A 16309-nucleotide genomic window follows, 5' to 3' on the forward strand; every position below is an offset into this window, starting at 1 on the left:
AAAAAATGGCATTATGCTCTTGGCGTGAGAGGCAAAAGTACAGATTCATTGTCCAGTTTTCGTCCTGTAATACAGTGGAATGTGGACGTCGAATGGGATTCCAAAACAGGTCATTAAAAAATCTTCGCTCTAATTAGCGAATCAATTACCAGATTTGGAGGAAGAAAGCGATTGATTTGAGAGTGAAACTATATCCCCAGTAATAATTCTTTATAGGGACTCTGATGGATGAGACGAAAAATTTTAACCCTCTCTCTCTCCTCTCTCGTCTTTCCCTCTTCCTCTATCCTTCCCATCCTTGACATGTCGGGTCTTCCGACTCCAATGGAACTAAAGTTAATTCTTCCTGTATTGATTTGTCTCATTAATGGTACGTTACCTTTCATCTGACAACACGGCCATGACAAGTGCATTCTATCTTCCTTGCCATGTTGGCTAATATGAAATTAGAATAGCGATGAAAAAAAAAAAGCTTTAGAATCTGTACATTTGCTTGTTAATATTAGATTGAAACAAAAAAAAGAAGAGTTTGAAGTGGGGGAAGTTTGCCGAAACAGTTCAGAGCAACTGACGAAATACCACTTTTTGAAGAACCTCTTAAACTGAATATCGTAAAGACACTGCAACACTCTGGCACCAGATGAAGAACGTGGACTACACGTCGAACAGTGACTGGCAGGTGAGTAACCAGCTCAAGACGATCACTGCCCAGCTGAGCAACTGTGATTAAGATGGTGTTCTTAGACGTCTTCATGAGAGAAAAGTTGCTGAAGACACTGTCATGGAAAGGGCATACGAGGTATGAAACAATACTTCCCACGCATTCCCTGCGTGTCGTAGAAGGCGACTAAAAGGGGAGGGAGCGTGGGGCTGGAAATCCTCCCCTCTCATTTTTTTTTTCATTTTCCAAGAGAGGGAAAAGAGAAAGGGGCCAGGTGAGGATATTCCCTCAAAGGCTCAGTCCTCTGTTCTTAACGCTACCTCGCTAACGCGGGAAATGGCGCATAGTTAGAAAGATATATATATACATATATATATATATATATATATATATATATATATATATATATATATATATATATATATATATATATATCAGACGTTCAAGGAACCGTTCTGCAGTGTCATATGGCTCGGGACTGACTGACTGACGCTTACGTGTATTCCTCCGGAAGAGACGGGCACCAGCAGCAACAGTGTGAAGGAGAGAGTTCCTCACTCACCTCAAGAATGACGCCTCCCACAACAGCATCACGTGACACGGTATCTCCCCAGCGTGGAGCGAGTTTTGTAAGTGACGTGAAGGCTGGGGCTACAATATACATATATATATAAGTCTATTGAGGTTGTGACCTTGCAACAGACTCTTACCACGGCATTCTTGGAGGATATTGAAGCCGATCATAAATATTTGATGCAGCACACTGGAGTTAGATGGCTCCGGAGGGAGAGGAAATATGTTGATGTGGTTTTCCAAAACCTGATGGCAGGGATAAAGGATTTTCTCAAGTCCAAAATTGAATTAGTTCTTCGGTTAATAGACTGTTCTTTTCAACTGGGCCACTTGAGCCCCAGAACTTCAGAGGGGGGGTGAAAGGGATACATACAAGTCATCAAAATGATTAATCAAAATGATTAATCTAATCTAATTGGAGGTCATCTCTCCTGTTGGTGTGAGTGAGGTTGATGACCTGCCTTTCGCAGGTCTCCAAGAAACGCTTTAGCAAGCATACCAATGGGAGACTCCAACAACATAGGACTATGAACTGGTACCTCCTGTGTGTGTGTGTGTGTGTGTGTGTGTGTGTGTGTGTGTATGTGTGTGCGTGTGTGTATGTGTGTGTGTGTGTGTGTGTGTGAATCCATTGGATACAGTTTATCTACGAGACCCTGGTGGCCGTGTTCGCGGGTCATAGCGGAGTGAACGAGGCAATTGGCTGGTGATTATCGGTCATCGTTAATAAGCAAGTCCACTTTTTTTTTTTTTTTTTACGGTGATGATCATCTGCGTCTGGAAGCTGGTGATGAGACGGATGGACTCTGGGGAAAGGACCTTAAGGGAGGTCGGGAAAGGTACGTTGTGTACCCCAGGGGACGTAAGGTATACATGATATTCATGTATACCTCAGGGGACGAAGGGTATACACGATATTCACGTATACCTCAGGGGACGATAGGTATACACGATATTCATGTATACCTCAGGGGGCATAAGGTAAACACGATATTCATTATCTCAGGGAACGTGCGGTATACACGATATTCATGTATACCCATGGATCATAAGGTATACATGATATTCATGTATACCCCAGGGGTCGCAAGATAACCATGATATTCATGTATACCCCATGGGTCATAAGATATACAAGACATTCATGTATACCTCAGGCGAATGAAAACCAGATGAATAAACATTCAACTTAAAATGATTAATGAGGAACGAAATTTTTCGTCCTCCATGTCATAACGCGAGTCGACCCGCGAGTCGACCCTTCCAATCTCCTCTCTAAGTTACCACAAAACGTGTGCCACAATGTCTCACGATTTCCTCCGCGAGTCTTGAACCGATTCACAGATTCCATATTGGGTTCCAACCCGCGAATCTTGATTGGTGGGCCACTGAGCGGCTGAGCTGTGTCGTCATTCGTGGTAAGTCTTATAGTATATGACGTCATCTGTAAGGGCGGACACACACACACACACACACACACACACACACGCAAACTCACTCTCTCTCTCTCTCTCTCTCTCTCTCTCTCTTTCTCTCTCTCCGTTCGCCGTTTCCAGCGTAGAGAGGTGGCGTCCGGAACAAGGGTAAAATGACCCATTCAAACCCATCCCGGTTCGACCCCGTGCGACCCATGAATAAGTCATGGTCAGCAACGCTAAACGCTGCAACACGGAAACCCATTTTTTTTTTCGGTGCGAACGGAAAAAAAAAAAATATCTAAAAATAAAATATTTCCAAGCTTTAGTGTCTGAATTGTGGACAGGTCAACGGGAATGGGTAGCCTGAAAACAGATATATCAATGAGTCTTGGTATCTGGAGAAGAAACGATATGTCGAATCCGATCCTCTTTACCACAGAGCAATACGCCTGTTGAGAGCAATACTTATTTTCACATCGGCACAGGTTATGCCAGATCATGAGAGTCTTAAGCGACGTAAAGGATTGAGTTCCTCACAACGCCATTTTAGGATGAAGTGAAATAAATATAGGAATATGGGTCGATATAAGTTATGACTGAATAATTTATTGCCGAGTAACATCAGAACATAACAGTTCCTAAGTCTTGCTCATACATGGTAGAAATCTGGATCCAATTTCTCGTACTTTTTTTGAGGCGTAATTTGATCTCTCGCGACGAGCCATGGCTTGGTTTCCAAGACTGAGAATATGTGCCATATCTAAACTGACTTCAGTAACGGCTATATGTAGGTGACAATCACACTGCCGCATCGCAGATGAGAGAGAGAGAGAGAGAGAGAGAGAGAGAGAGAGAGAGAGAGAGAGAGAGAGAGAGAGAGAGAGAGAGAGAGAGAGAGAGCGTTGAGTAAAATGCTCACGACTTTGCGTTCGTAACTGAGTCACACGGCTCGCGACGGTGACAGCCGGCCGCCAGAGAGAGAGAGAGAGAGAGAGAGAGAGAGAGAGAGAGAGAGAGAGAGAGAGAGAGAGAGAGAGAGAGAGAGAGAGAGAAGAGGGGTTGAATATCACGGGGAGGAGGGAGGAGGAGGAGGAGGAGGAGGGAGGGAAGGATCGTCTGGGGATAATCATTGTGGAATCCTAGTATTCAACCCGGCCGTTGTGTTGAGCGGACCCCGATGTGATCTTACCATTGTCAAGACGTGAGCCACATGGAGGCGGGAGCGAACCCCAGGCCAGGGGGAGGAGAGAGTGAGTGTGGGATTACGTCCTACGTTGCCTCCCTCAGGCTGTGTTACTCTACCTGTCATGACTGACTCCCTTACCTTCACGTCTGATTTTCCCCCTTTCCTCTTACCTTCAGGTCTGACTCCACTCCCTCCCTCCCCATATCTTTTACCTTTCCGTAGAGTTTCCTTCGCCACGATACAACAGCGGCCGCCAAGTTTCACTCCCGCTGCCCATGCAACTGTGTGTTTTGTCTCTCCCTGCCTCAACCAGCACGCGCGGCTGCTGGCATCCAGTCCACAACCATAACAATCTCACCACCTCACACACAAACATCTGACAATACGTGGTGCAGGCGACTCATTCTGCATAATGCTACATTTCTCCAGTGGTGAGCACTACCGGCTGGCCTTTCTAGTTGGGCAAAATCTCGATATCAAGTAACTATCTATCTATCTATCTATCTATTTATCTATCTATCTATCTCTTTCTCTCGTCCTTTCATCAATACGAGAGTTTCCTCCAATACCCTAAGACTGTGGACCCTCCCTCCACCAGCATCACATAGGGCTTGTCCGCTACGGACGGTGGTGGAGGAGGAGGAGGAGGAAAGCGACGCCTCTTGTGGAGGGGAGGACCAACACTGGTGTGTGTGGACACAGCTGGGTAGAGAGAGAGAGAGAGAGAGAGAGAGAGAGAGAGAGAGAGAGAGAGAGAGAGAGAGAGAGAGAGAGAGAGAGAGAGAGAGGCGCGCCCTCGTCAACACCTGGGGAATCTTGTCACTATACTGGTCTCACCCACACACCCACACACACCCACACACACACACCCACACACAATCCTCCTCCACGTCTGCCTGACCATAAACGGTGGGGAATAAAAAGACTTCTTCAATGGAAGGGAAATCGGATGAGAATATGTTACGCGCGCCCCGCAATCGTCCATAATGGAGAGTGGTAATACCATCATACGGTCTGTGAAAGACCCTACCAACGAGGTACTTGGAGCACCAAGGCGTTATGTCTGGCCTCCTACCAGACGAGGCAGTACTAGCAGTACCCACCCACGTTCCTCCCCCATCAGGAAAGGGTGACGGGGTGGGGTACTTCGGGATGGGTAAGGGTTACGGAATGGGTAAAGGGTTGGAGAAAGGTGGTGGTGGTGACTGAAACCATCACGTGACTGGAACGATCAGCGAACCGGGGCCATCACGTGATTGGGACCGAGCGCGCGCGCGAGAGAGAGAGAGAGAGAGAGAGAGAGAGAGAGAGAGAGAGAGAGAGAGAGAGAGAGAGAGAGAGAGAGAGAGAGAGAGAGAGAGAGAGAGATGGCCGCAATAGGGAAGATCTCGCTGGAATGGCCACAATGCCAAGTTCCTAAAGGCCCTCTGGTGGAGGGATCCAAAACACCCTCACTTTTCCAGGCTTATAAATGCTATTCCCACTTGCCATGTTCTCCCCGAACGTCTTCTGCCGTGCAGGCAAAACTTTCTTTTGTTCTTCGTATGATCATGAATGTTCAGGCTAGGTTAACACACACACACACACACACACACACACACACACCCACACACACACACACACACATACACACACACGCACACATATGTACATACAGGAATAATCATGATTCGAATGGATTAAGATTAGCAACTTGTAAGATTCGAGGAAGATCCTCAAAAATCCTAAATCCTAGAGAGATGATCCGTCAGCGAAGCTACGTCATTTCCGGTGTGTTTACTGTTTGTTTTCTACAGTATGAGAGTTCAACACTTGCTGCCCACTTTTTCTCAACCTCGTATATATACACATATCTTTTATTATACTTTATCGCCGTCTCCCGCGTAAGCGAGGTAGCGCAAAGATACAGACGAAAGATTGTACATATATATATATATATATATATATATATATATATATATATATATATATATATATATATATATATATATATATATTAAAGATATACAAAATCCCTAATATTCCAGCTGAAAAAACTTATAATCAGCCCAATGCTTGAAAAGACTAACGAAAAATGGCGTATACTTACATATACGCCAAAGATCTTCAGTCTCACCATAGACCTCATACCAAAAGGTACACACACACACACACACACACACACACACACACACACACACACACACACACACACACACACACTAGGTCAAGTGGGCCTTGCATGTTACTGTTACCAGGAATCAAGACTTGACGTTATTTCCAGATTTCTTTTTTCTCTCGTGCGCCGGAGGAGCGGGAACAGATAGGGAATACGCACAGGGAATGACCTCCTTACTCAAGGCTTTTAGCCAAATTAGTTTTTCTGTAAGGCCAGTAAATAGCTTCCCGGGGATTCCTTCCTTGCCTTTGAGGTTCGAGCCGGGATAATGTAAGTGCCAATATTTGTAAAATATCTATAAACATTATTGCAGGGGAGGAACTCCTAACTTGCAATGTATATATAGAGTGAAGTTTTCTCTAAAGGTGAATTACTGCCGATAGTTTATATAATCATGGAGCACTATATTCATATATTATCTTATACTGAAGGCTTCCTCGTGCACTTTTCCAGTAAATAGTAGTTTGAGGTAATCCTGTGTTATTATATGAGGCATAATGTCTGATTAGAGATCAGGCACACACACACACACACACACACACACACACGAAAAAGATTATATATATATATATATATATATATATATATATATATATATATATATATATATATATATATATATATATATATATATCGTATTACTGGTGATTGCAGATCCTTAGCGCCGCGCCACCTCTACTGAAGGTGGAGTTCAACCCTCCTGGCTTTGCTGATGGTTCCGCCCCATCTCTACTGACGGAGGATTCCAGCTCCCCACTAGCGTAGGTGAAAGTCCCATGCCATATCTACTGACGGAGGATTCCATCTCTCCTGGAGATACCAAACATCCCGCGCCATCTTTACTGACGGAGGACTCCATCTCTCCTGACGAAGGAGTCGACGCTTCGATTGTTTTATCCAGGAGGAGAACACATTCCATACCTCGTGTGCATCATGACTTACATCTGCGTGTTGACCACACGACAGCTACTACCGCCGTCTTAAAGCTTACCACGCCCTACCATCAGACGATGGTCCAGTGAGGATGAGATCGTCGCAGACTCTTATGTATCCCGAACCCATAAGGAGGAGGGTTTGGGTATGAGGATCCTCCTCCGGTCAGCCACTTGAGTTAGGGTCAGTGACCAGATCAATCTTCATTCCTCCTACACAGCTTCCCTTGCGGAGTTCCCCTGCGGAGGGAGCAGATGGAAGAGGGACGGATAAATTATAAGGACCAGACTACAGAACTTCAAGGATGTATAAACCCCTCGGAAGTAAAACGAAAAGAGATTTATTTTTCAAGAGTTTCTTTTCAGAAGGGCAATTCAAACAAGCCATAAAACCAGAGGCTCTGGCAGCTTAGGCTGAGCCAAGCTTAGGTCTCCCTCGGGACCCTGGTGGTAGAAGCAATCTTCATGAGACGTGTTCAAGTCCAGTGTTGCCAGCCCATATAAAGACCACCAGAGACCATACGTATTAGGCTGTTAAGGAGCGCTCGGGTCAAGGGCACTGCAGACAGAGCCGACGTCAAGTGTGGGTCCAGCCAAGGAATCATATAATGGAAGACAGTGTTGCCGGACCTTCTCAAGATGATGTGGATCCAAGTATTTTCATGTGAGATTTGTCTCAGAATCTTACGTGGACAAAAAGAGAATGTTTTCTTCCTCACTATTTGGTTCACATGACCGAACCCTCTAAGTCTTCACAACTGGAAAGATAATCATGTTAGATTATACGTTTCCTTTAGTTCTTCGGTTACCATTCCCTATTCTTGTCTGTGTAATCACTCTTGAATACTTCATTTGACAAAATGAATGGGGATAAGAGGGCAGTGTGCAATCACCCGCGTAGTGGGGGGCAGATGACTACATTCGCAACAGGTATAATAGATCACTGTTGAGAATATTCAATAAAGCCCCATGGATGAGGAAACATCCAACGAGTTTTACACGACCATCTCGAAAATTGGGCTCTTCTCTTCGACACTTACGCTGAAGGTGCTTCCGCACTCCACACACACAACGAACGTTACAATAGGTCTCGGTGAATACCTCTGCAATTTGACTTCCCCAAGAAGCCCTTAATCCTCACACAAACACACACACACACACACACAGTGGAAAGCGTCGGCCGTGTCTATTTAGGGTACTTCAACATTCACTCCATTACCCTGTGAGTTACAGCAGTGCGTTACACAGTAGAATTCCGGCGTAATCTTTATGCCCTAAATATAAGCTCTCTATTTTCCAGCAGGGTGAGTCGGTCCGTGTTGTTCCAAGCCTAATATACAACTACGAGTTAGTCTTTCTCTTTTACTGACCACTGAGGCAGGCGAAATTGCTTTTGCTTTAGAACATGAGCATTAATGTGCATGATATATATATATATATATATATATATATATATATATATATATATATATATATATATATATATATATATATATATTATTTTATTTTGCTTTGTCGCTGTCTCCCGCGTTTGCGAGGTATATATATATATATATATATATATATATATATATATATATATATATATATATATATATATTACCGAGTGTTCTCTAATTCTTGTGTCTTCATATATAACTCCACGCGAATGTCATTCAGGGGTTCATATGTCCTGACACGTCATTTAGAATCCAGTATTTCCCTCCTCTACTCCCATATCTCTCTGTATCCCTTCCCCTTTTTTCATTGTTCTCTCTGTTCTCTTCTCACCCACTTTAGTCTCCCCCTCTGTGTATATACTTGCAAATAGCAAGTCTCATTGCTCTCGAGTACGATCATATGTCTCACTGTGTTTGCCACATGCGAATGACCAGACCTTATTCCCTACCCCCTGCCCAACACAACGATTAACAAGTGAAGGTCTGGAGTTACTCAGCGAGGGAGTTGAATCAAGTGTTATTCCCGGTGAATAAGCCAGTGTTGAATGCAGGGTTGAGGGAACGGCACAGAGACAACAGTATGTCTGTGGTATACGTGGTCGTAATGATATGCGTGATTACTATACGGTCGTATATATATGCGTCTGTCTTTCAGTATAGATATAGCGCTCTGCAGGAAATGAAGTGCAAATGGTGCTTTCAGTGGCTGGGGTGTCCACTGTGAAGCCCTAAAACGATGTTTTCAAGTGGCTAGAATACCTACTGTGACGCTCCAACACAGCAGTCTTGTTCCCCAACACTATGACTTATTCCCCGCAAGTACAAAGTACCAGCAAGGTCCCCGCCATCAGCGTTATGCTGACCATAAGTTCAGCATTATGCACACCCGACCGAGGTCTAACACAGAAAACGGAGGACAATAAGAATGTATATTTCAAGTACGCTGGCCCGAGTGAATGAGTTGCTGCATCAGCTTTTTCTGCTGTTTTATAAACGGTCGACGCAATGCATTATTCACCTTCTTTTGCTTCCTGTTTCAAGCGCTCAGAACGTACGCGTTCACTGGTATAAATCGCACAGTTGCTGAACAACGCGAGACTGTGTTTTTGATGATGACGAGCACAGCATCTTGTGCTGTGTTGTGAGCTCACATCACTGACGTGTGTGTGTGTTTGTGATGCTGTTCTGAAGACCGATGAGATGACTCTATATGTCATGACGAGAAGATGTTGACCACCGTGTCCACCAACCCCATTGGGAACTTTAAAGCCAAATGTCTTCGAGATATCTGAGGGTTAATCCAGGCGTGTGTGCGTGTGTAACTCCTATCTAACAAGAAGCGCTGGTGGGCCAGAGCTTCTCCTCTCCTTTGGCCACTGTGGTCTCTGCAACAGCGGGCTGTCGCTGAGGGTCTAATGTATTACTGGTACAGCCCATGTCGCTCATTGGCGTACCTTGTTCCACATTCCAGCGTCGATGTACTGCAGCCCCATTCTGTAATCCGGAAGCCTGTTGCTCATGGTACAGCCCGTTCCATGTTCCAGAACCGGTGCGCTGGAACGCTATGCCATTTCTCGGACTCTCCCCTGTCGCTTTTGGTGGAGCCTGTGCCTACTTTCCAGCACCACCGTTGCATAACCTCATCCTTCCATAACCCGGACCCTTGTCCCTGGAGGCTGAGCCAGCCCCTGGAACTACTCCAGCCTCGCCCCTGGATATCACAGAGTCATATAATAGAATCCTCAGCATTCCATTCTTCAACACACTTGTCCCGCTTCCCATTCTCTACTGTCTCGTCCCAGTCCTTTCATCAGTAAGAGGAAAAGGGGAGTTCCAGGATCACCTACTTAAACACAGTTCTGCTGATTTCGTAGCTGCAGATTTTACGGCGCTAGATTTCACAGGACGCATACGAAACCAGCTCTCTAGCCCGTCTTAATTCATAACAACACCACAGCTTTAGCTCGTTTCGAACACATCCAGTCGCAGAATTAAGGCTAAATTCAGACACGCGTCTCTCTCTCTCTCTCTCTCTCTCTCTCTCTCTCTCTCTCTCTCTCTCTCTTCATTACTACCATCAGTCTCCAAAACTGCCTCCATCACCAACCTCCAACATTGCCAACACCACCTCCAACACAACCACTAACACCACCTCCAACTGCCAACAACACCAACCTCCAACACTGCTGCTAACACCATCTCCAACACTGCTGCCAACACCATCTCCAACACTGCCGCCAACACCATCTCCAACACTGCCAACACCCCTTCCGACACTGCTGCCAACACCACCTCCAACACCGTTATCGCCCCTTCCCCTGCACAGACCTGACTCATTAGCATTCTGGAGGTAGTCTGAGCCACTCCCAATAAAATACAAAGCAAAGGTTTTAAATTAGATATTCAAATGGGCGGGTCATTTTTGGAGTAGATTTCCTGAAGATTATCACCTTCAGGAACAATGGACGCTTCCCCTGAGGGAAAAAACACCCTCGACAGTGGAATCTGATCCCAATGCAGATACAGCAGCCAAACAGTAGCAAGAGAATGCTACACATCTCTCACCACAAAACATCTTATAAACACCTTCGTGTGTCGAGAATCACCAGGATCAATCGAGGGAATGTAGACTTTACGGTGTACGTCGGGATCATATAGTGAGGGATCTCTGTACCATACATCTAGAACGTTGGCGGATGTGGTATGAACCATAACCTATAGATCTCTCTCTCTCTCTGTTCAGGTAGACTCCTCCTCTGTTACCGCTCACCTTCCCACAGTCACCAGTGATACGCTACCTGTGTGTTGTGGGCGTTTTCGAGCCTCTGGGTTGTGTAGATGGCTCTTGGTCGAGGCTCTGGGTTGTGTAGATGGCTCTTGGTCTGTCGGGCCTCACTGGTGGTGTATGAAGAGTGTCTGCCAGTATTATAGACCCTGTGGTCTGACGGTAGGAAGGGCACGTATGTTTACCATCGCTCCCTCCGTCTTCTAAACCAACACAACCCTCACTCGTGATTGTATGAAGGAGAGTCACAACCGTTCACAACACGAGTTTGTGTGTATGAAGGAAAGTCTCGTAAAAATCTATAAAAAAATTGTTTCGCGCGGCTCCGTGAAAAATGTACAAAAATGACCACAAATCATCCAGTGATCTTAAAGGCTTATAAAAGACAAATAACATCTATGAACTTCTTGTGATGAATGATATTCCAAAGGGTAAACAGCAGTGCAGTATAGGTAATCTGTCAACTCATCAAAACCTGGACGACCCATTAATCTGTCAATTTTCGTCAGCAAAAATTAACTGTCAGTCATGGCAAATTGTCCTCTGGTGCGAGCGAAGGCAAGGAACTCGTTAACCACACGAAACAGACCATATCTCACCTAACCACTGACAAACGAAGCTTCAAACCCTGATCCGGATCTGTCGTTGTACGTATTCCTACTGAAAACGAAGCTTCGAACCCTGATGCGGATCGGTCGTTGTACGTATTCCTACCGAAAACGAAGCTTCGAACCCTGATCCGGATCTGTTGTTGTACGTATTCCTTGAACCTCCTCGTTCCACCTGGCGGCGGCTGAGCGAACCAAGAACCAGGCTCGAGATTCTTGTCAGATAAACACTGGAACCCACCCATCCTCTCACCTACCCTCCGACGCAGTCATTGATTTTCATCCAGCAACGAGCAGTGGGCAGGAAAGACTTGGGAAATTACAACGTCACTACCAATCCAGGGAAGCCATAACATCCACAGACCTGGGACCAGAAAATGTGCTGTTTCGTCCAGACACTGATACAGGGGTACGCCACGTCCCATTTTCTTAAGTTTCCCAATTCTAAAGCACTTTAAGCGCTAAGGTATTCTGGCATCGTAGACTGAATAAAAAAATGTAATCAACAATCTACGATGTTACATTTAACCCAACTTATGACGCGCAGATATAGTAGATGTGGCAAATTTTAACACATAGTAAATATAGCAAACTTAAAACCTTCTATGTAATGCATAGATATAGTGGACATAGCTATCGTCGGACCTCAAACGGATCTGTTGCAAAAGTGAAAAAAAGAAAAATCACTTCAGGAAAAGGCGATAGAAATGCCGCTCTTACAATAGTTAGCACGGTACAATTCTGGGACCAGAGTAGCGTAGTGCAATTATGAATTGTTAAACGACATATGTCTTATCCTCAGCTGTTTACAGGGTTTTCAAGGATGATGTAAATGGCGTTGTAAATCAGATATTTAGAGTAACACGTTTAACATGAAGGTTGGTACTGACATGATATCAAATTACTCCTAAGTTGAATCATACTACGGCTTCTCATAAGCTGAGAAAACCAGCAGGCTTAAACAACACTGATGTACTGTACACAATAAATGATAACATCAATAAATAGTATAAAATATGGTAGAGTTATCAGAGGAAATATTATGAAGTAAACTTGTTACTTGGGAGAGAGCAGCTGGTCATGATCTTATGGTTTCATCGGATCACACTTTGATCCCCGGCCGTTCTTGCCGACTGATCACAGTCGCCCTTAACCAGATTCTATCGCTGGCGCTATCATCATCTTCATCATACCATTCCTCCTACAGAAGTTCTCCAGGACCTCCTCCTCCCGCAGATCCCTCGGATGGCCTCACAGACCACAGAAAGCTCCCGAAAACCTTTGGCAGACGCCTCCAGCCGACGATCCTTACCCTAGGGGCGGCTCCCCAGGGGCCTCCAGAAGATCTTTTACCCGTACATGATTAAAACGAATCACACCTTAAAGTCTCCTAACTAGATTAAAGGTCTTTACAACCCTTGGGAACAATAGTTAAGGTCCTGTAACTCGTATTTACTGTCCAGTTGAAAGACTAAGCCTCGAACACCGTAAGAAGTGTTCTAGATACTTTGGAAAGTCGTCGAAGTTAGTCTCAAACCTTTGGGAAGTAAAGATTTTGATGCTCAACCTATTTATTTCCTTCTCCATCACTAGTATCTTCAAGGTATCAATGTCTATTGTTACGGTTCTTCCAGTTATCATCATTATCATTATTACAACGTCATACGCAGGACTTTTACTGTATATATATATATATATATATATATATATATATATATATATATATATATATATATATATATATAGTGTATTCATACCGCGGTGCAGATCATAAACTCACGACTTCACTGTTCAGTCCAAATGGTTTACAAAAAAAGAACTGAGTTATCTAGACACGAGAACACACGAGGGCAAACTAAAGCACCAGAGGAGCTTGGGGATTCCACTAGCCAATTAAACACCAGCTTACGAGTGTCAACCAATTAGAACGCAATTCTGTCGCAAGTAAACTGCTAACTGGACAGATAATTTACAACCCAGTGTGTACAGACCTTGTGCTATTAAGAGGTGAGAAATCTACAACCTAACTTGGAATAATCATACAATTTCTATAGCAAATAGAATATGGAGTCGTCTCTACCATTTGTGAGTTACATGTTTTTATTTCTATTCCTGTAGACTAAGTATCCCTGGGGATACTGGAGAAAGAACACTTCCCAATTGTCTTCCGTGTGTGGGTGTGTCTGTGTGTGTGTGTGGTAGAAGGCGACGAAGAGGAGCGAAAGACTGGGGGGCGCTGGGAACCTGAAAAAAGGAGCCAATAAAAGATTTTTCTCCCTAGGGGTTAAGTCGTCTGTTCCTGACGCTACCTCGCCCAGGAGGGAAAGGCGAACAAGTATAGAAGTACGAAGAGAAAAAAAAGTTAAAACAAAAGCATGTGATTAAACTTTTAAAGAAACATGTATAACTTATACATTAAGCAACATCTTAGACACACACACACACACACACACACACACACACACAGGTGTTCGGGTCAGCAGCCCTTCCATCCCCTGTCTATCTATGTAACTCTTGACCCTGCAAAAGTCCCTCTATTCTCCGTCGCATATGATATCATAACTCCATCATGTCTTATGATATCATAACTCTTATCATGTCTGATATGGCAGTACGACATCATATCCCAACATACCCAACATGGAAGAATGCTAAAATACTCTAAAATGTCTAACATCGCAGTTTGTCATCATATTCCAACATGTCTGAACATGGCAGTAGGTTATACTCCAACATATCCAACATCATATCATACCATATACACACATATCCAACATGACGATACATCACATTCCCACATATCGAATATGGCAGTATACCACATTTCCACACATCCAACATGACGATATATCACATTCTCACATATACAACATAGCAGTATACCACATTCCCACATATCCAACATGGCACTATGATATATTCCAACGTATCCAACGGTGCGCCGCACATCAACATTTGGCCCAATTTTCCTCGCTTATCAAAGACACGAGTTTTTGCTGTTTGTTTTTTTCTACCTCCAGATGTCCCTCAGCAAGTCTTGCACACAGAAGTAAACACCTCACAGATTTTAAGACGACGATATTCTGCTTCCGTTGTACTCTCAAGGTTGACTTCCCTGCTACTTGAAGTAGCGCAGACTTGAAGCTGCTGCAGCAGTCCCGTAAAAGGGGTCTTAGTATCATTCTGATAGATTGATAGATATGTAGATAGATACACTTTCTATTTTCCCATTTCTTTTAATGTTAGCTGTGACGGTACGGGCAGCTGAGGCCCTAACAAAGGCCATCCCATTATATATGTATGCATGTATGTATGTATACGAAAAGAGCTATACATGCTGTGGGACCATGTATGATCGATGAATGATCCTGAAGACCGTGAGGTGTCCAATCTTGATTTTTCTGGACTGGATTTTGGAAAATGACGTTGATGGTCTCAATCACTCTGGCTTTTGATAAGCTTACAGTATAAATAAGCAATTATCCGGCTTTAATGGCTATTAATAGCCAAGGGTCATTAAGCCAGAGGCCCTTCCCTACCATACGTCAGACATACCAGATACATTTCATATTTCCACTGTTACTCAGCTGCTGTTACTATCTGATGGTACTATGACCCATGTTCCACGTCCCCATCATGACCCATGTTCCACGTCCCGATCTTGACCCATGTTCCACGTCCCGATCTTGATCCATGTTCCACGTCCCGATCTTGATCCATGTTCCACGTCCCCATCATGAACCATGTTCCACGTCCCCATCATGAACCATGTTCCACGTCCCGATCTTGATCCATGTTCCACGTCCCCATCATGAACCATGTTCCACGTCCCGATCTTGATCCATGTTCCACGTCCCCATCTTGATCCATGTTCCACGTCCCGATCTTGATCCATGTTCCACGTCCCCATCTTGATCCATGTTCCACGTCCCCATCTTGATCCATGTTCCACGTCCCCATCGTGACCCGTGTTCCACTTCCCCATCTTAACCCATGTTCCCCTCATGATCTATGTTCCACATCTCCATCTGGACCTATATTCCACGTTCCCATATTGGCCCATGTTCCACGTCCCTATTATGCCCGTGTTCAACGTCCCCATTTTGGCCCGTAGAACACGTCCCCATCTTGACCCATGTTCCACGTCCCCATCATGACCCATGTTCCACCTCCCCATCATGACCCATGTTCCACGTTCCCATCATGACCAGGGGACCACATTCACTTATCAACAGAGTAACGACATTTTGCGTTAATCATAAGCCTACGGTAGTCTTTAACATTTACACTAATTACTGTAAATGAATTTGTACTCGTCTATTACTATTCTTGTAAATGAGATTCATCTCGTATTTACATGACATCCTACAACCAGGAATATATTTACAGGAGTCAAAATGTTTATCAGTTCTGCCTTATATTCTTTCGAAGAGAACGCTACTCCTGGTTTGAAGCAATAAAACCAATTGCCATTTAGTTTCTTAAGTGAGATCAGAGGATCTTAATCGTTAGGTAATAATCTGTTGTAGTGTCGTTACAGCTCGTTACC

The sequence above is a fragment of the Panulirus ornatus genome, chromosome 35, assembly GCF_036320965.1.
Source record: "Panulirus ornatus isolate Po-2019 chromosome 35, ASM3632096v1, whole genome shotgun sequence".
Classification (NCBI taxonomy): Eukaryota; Metazoa; Arthropoda; class Malacostraca; order Decapoda; family Palinuridae; genus Panulirus; species Panulirus ornatus.